At 33.3% G+C, this 5,000-nt stretch overlaps 1 protein-coding gene across 1 annotated transcript in view; it reads left to right on the forward strand.

Annotated features, from left to right (window-relative positions):
• The window catches only part of LOC137643225 (DE-cadherin-like), a 144,761-nt gene that overhangs the window by 21,307 nt on the left and 118,454 nt on the right, over positions 1 to 5,000 (forward strand). The window lies entirely within an intron of this gene.

Below are 5,000 nucleotides of genomic sequence, written 5' to 3' on the forward strand. Positions count from 1 at the left end.
ATTTTAGATACTTAAAGTAAACAAACGATATGAATAAGAAGATAAATCCTTAACACGTAATTCATAGAAATAGAAATGAGAAAAATTGGTTATATGTAAAAGGCAGTATAAATACAAAGGAGGTAAGTCTAAGATTTACTGGATCATTCGAATAATAATTGCATTGAATGAAAACAAGGGAGAAAGAATGAAAGAAAATTATTGCACTTGACACTTTGGATATTGCATAATCACTTTTTTTTATTTCATTTAGCATCGTGATTGATTGATGGTAATAGAATCATAGAATTGTATAAAAGGAGTAAAGAAATTCAAGTTTTTGTTTTCCTTTGCTTTTTCATTGTCTGAAAAATAGGTATAGAAAAGATGGGAATTTTACTAAATGGCAAAAGTGATTACTGGATTATATATATATATATATATATATATATATATATATATATATATATATATATATATATATATATATATATATATATATATATTAATAAAAACCGATATTTGTGAAAACTTATGGGGAGGTAAAATAACAGCCTGCAGCGGCCTGACGGAAAAACAATCCCTTCTGTCATAGACGCAGTTTTTTTTTTTTCGTAATATAGTTCGGCCTATTCCTTTTAGTTTAAATAGTCTTGCATTGTCTCTCTTCGTAATATTTTGCTTAGTATTTTCCCACATTCCTGTTCCTCACCTAACATCTATCTGTTTTCCCCGATATCCCTTTTTTATATTCTATCTCTTTTCATACGTCCTTGCACTGACACATGGTCCTCTTTTTATGGTCTACTTGTTTTAAGACCCCCTCCCACTAAATCATGGCCCTCCTCTAATGTTTTACTTCTTGTAAGAACTTTCATTTCACTAAACCATGATCCTCTTTACATGTTATAACTATTTTGAAACCTGTCCTTACTTCTAATTATAAGAAAACGGAATTGCCCGCTTACCTAGTACTCGTTAAAGGGACACTGCATTCCTCTTCGTCTGGCTGGAAATATATTTCGATCATTATTAACAGCACAAGAAAATAAATGACAAACAAATAATGATGGTTTGTAATCCGACAAGTGCGTAAAAATTATTTTCTATTACGAAAATCTGGTAAAATTTTTCATAAATTTCATATATTTCATCGAGTAGCGAAAACGTTACAGTAAGTTTGGCCCAAAATATAAATGTGTTATCCGAATTGATGACTAACGAATAATGTAATGAAGTTCCCTCATATTGTTGGGTTGAGGCCCATCGGGAAATGAAAGTCTCTTTATCCATTTCAAATTAAAATTCCAAGGTTTTTAGAATATGAAGCTTGAAAAATAATAGACAACCAAGAATTTATGAGAGATCAAGAAATTTCACACAATTTAATAGAAATCCCCAAAGACTTTTTTGAATGAGTGAAGTAAAGATGTTCTTTCAATTTAGCATGTTTTATTCGACATACTTCATAGATTTAGGTATGAGCTACACGAGAGATAGGTTTGAATTTAACTACTTTATTTATTCGATATACTGCATAGATCTAGGTATGGGCTCATAGACTCCTTTAAGGAAGGACTGGAACGTCAGGACCTAGGGGTTTTTAACTTGAGTCTGTAAGATTAACTTGAGTCTGGACTAAAATGACTTCTAGAAGGGCTAGAAACACGTTCTCTGGATCAAAATGTGGGTTTTTGAGGATGGTGAGTTCAATAGTAACATTTTCAACATAACCTGGGGTCATCTTCAAGGTCTAAAGGTCATTTATCAAGGTCAAATTTGTGAATTTTGGTCATTTTTGCTCGTTTTTTGTGTGTAACTCATAAATGGTGAGAGATAGCAGATTATAATATGAGGCAAGTCTGCAGAGCTGTCCGAATTTAATATATATTGTCATATATCGTCCTTCAAGAAAGGACTGGAACGTCCCCTGATCGGGGTTTTTAACTTGAGTCTGAAGGATTAACTTGAGTCCTGGACTAAAATGACTTCTAAGAAGGGCTAGAAACACGTTCTCTGAGTCAAAATGGGGGTTTTTGAGGACGGTGAGTTTAATAGTGACATTTTCAACACCACCTGGGGTCATCTTCATCATCTTCAAGGTCAAAAGGTCATATTTCAAGGTCAAAATAGTGAATTTTAGTCATTTTTACTCGTTTTTGATTAATGATGTAGAATTATTTAAGTATTTAGTAGCTATGATCTCCAATACATTGTCTTTAGAATTACAGTTCAGTGAAAGATTGGAAAAAGCAAATCAGACAATAGCTTGGTCAAGTAAAATTTGGAAATCAATTCTCCTGAAATTACATATACAGTAAAAATCAGACTATAAATCAGATTAATGAGATCGGTGTTACTGTATGGACATGAGTCATGGTATGACAATGAAACAATATCCAATGAATTTAGTAGATTTTAGAGCAAAGCCTTCATAAGGATATTGGGAGTTAAATGGCAGGACAGGATTAAAAATGAAACTCTAAGAGAGATTAACCGAGTGCCATATGTGGATGAGATCATGATGTGGGGTAAATGGAGGTGGTTTGGGCATGCTCTTGGCACTCCCCAAGAAAGATTAGTTCGCCAAATTTTCAGCTGGCCTCCATAACTCACTTGAAGAGTTGAAAGTCCCAGGCCTACATGGTTGAGGACTATGAAGCGTGAAGTATCAGATGATGAATGGAAAAGTATTGAATTAAAGGCTCGAGATAGAGACAACTGGCGAAATCTAACCGAGGCCCTTTTCATCATTAGGCGAAGGAGGAGATGATGATGATGATGGTGTTTTTCTTATTAACGTTTTATTAAACTTTTAATTACCATTGCAGCTATATTTTATTTTACTTCTCTGAAGTTTATATAGGCTATGTCCCAATATTTGCGTAATTCAATAATAATCAGATACAATACCAGCAATATCTCATCTCACCATTGCGATCATAATCTTTGGTTTATACTACGTTGTCGTATTATCTAGCAAACATTTCTTAACTATTTTTTTATTGCCAGGCATACTTATAAATGTTACATTTTGGTACTTATGACCGGCTAAGCCTCTTTGCAAATATATGTTCACGACTATCCATTCTCATTTATTTTTTTTTTACCGTTTTACACAGTAGCATTCAAATCCCGTAGCACAGCAACTCTAACCTATTCACCAAAAGATTATCTTTCTCTTATCCTTTGCCATTTCTAAAACATAAACTCTCAATCACAACTTGAAAAGCGCCCACCAGTCATACCCACACAATACTCTACCTAACCTCATTCAGCCTCCCAAAAGAGAATCACTGTTTGTTCTTCCGATTTCTGTACACTGCAAAATTTTCAGCTTTATCTTAAATGCCATTATATTTAGTTTTCTCTCCTTTAAACAAGTCCACTACGAAACATTTTTTTTCATCTACACCACATCCATGTGCATTCAACCACCAAAACGTCAATCATTTGGATCATTCTCATTACACAACAGAAATAATGCTATTCTATTCCTTTTGCATGCCCCCCATTGGAGTGAAAAGCGCGCTGTCGTTTGCTTCAGGAGAAGAGATCATCTGTCTTCTGTTTATATGTACTGTATAGAGATAGGTAGACAGATAATTGACAAAATGATAGGCATAGATAGTATTTGTATACATATGTGTGTTTGTACAGTTTATATATATATATATATATATATATATATATATATATATATATATATATATATATATATATATATATATATATATATATATATTTATATATACGCAAACACACATACACACACAAACACACACACACACACACATATATATATATATATATATATATATATATATATATATATTTTATATATATACCAACACACACACACACACACACACACACACATATATATATATATATATATATATATATATATATATATATATATATATATATATATATATATATTGCATCTGAGTATCATATGTTCTTGTGAGTTTTATGCATAATTATATACAACGCACCTCTTCCATACTTCACACACACACACACACACACCAAAAATTTAACACATATAAATATATATATATATATATATATATATATATATATATATATATATATATATATATATGTGTGTGTGTGTGTGTGTGTGTGTGTGTGTGTGTGTGTGTTTAAAATAAGTATTCGAGCCTAAGGCAAAGCAAATTCGATATTGAAAGGTATGTGAGGGTTATATGAATAAATGAAAATCATGATTGATAGTGATAAATTTTCATCATCATTTAACATCATCATCTCCTACGCCTATTGACGCAGAAAACTCAGGTTAGATTTCACCAGTCGTCTCTATCTTGTGCTTTTAAATCAGTAATTCTCCATTCATCATCTCCTATTTCACGTTTCATAGTCTTTCACCATGTAGGCCTGGGACTTCCAACTCCTCTAGTGCCTTGTGAAGCCCAGCTGAATGTTTGGTGAACAAATCTCTGTTGGGGAGTGCAAAGAGCAAGACCAAACTATCTCCATCTAAACCTCACCATGATGATGATTATTGCATATATATATATATATATATATATATATATATATATATATATATATATATATATATATATATATATATATATATATGATTACATCACATACATATACCAAGGCACTTTCCCTAATTTTGGGAGGTAGCCGATATCAAACAAAAAAAGGGGACATTTCCTCTACGTTCCTCCCAGCCTGACGAGGGACTCAACCGAGTTTGGCTGGTACTGCTAGGGTGCCACAGCCCACCCTTCCCCTTAAGCCACCACAGATGAAACTTCATAACGCTGAATTCCCTAATGCTGCTACCTCCGCGGTCATCCATGGCGACCGGAGGATGCAGCAGGGCCTACCGGAGCTGTGTCACAATCGCTTGCCATTCATTCCTATTTCTAACACGCTCTCTTGCTTCTCTCTCATCAATCCTCCTATCACCCAGAGCTTTCTTCACTCCATCCATCCACCCAAACCTTGACCTTCCTCTTGTACTTCTCCCATCAACTCTTGCA

This window comes from Palaemon carinicauda, chromosome 6 (assembly GCF_036898095.1).
Source record: "Palaemon carinicauda isolate YSFRI2023 chromosome 6, ASM3689809v2, whole genome shotgun sequence".
In the NCBI taxonomy this organism is placed as follows: domain Eukaryota; kingdom Metazoa; phylum Arthropoda; class Malacostraca; order Decapoda; family Palaemonidae; genus Palaemon; species Palaemon carinicauda.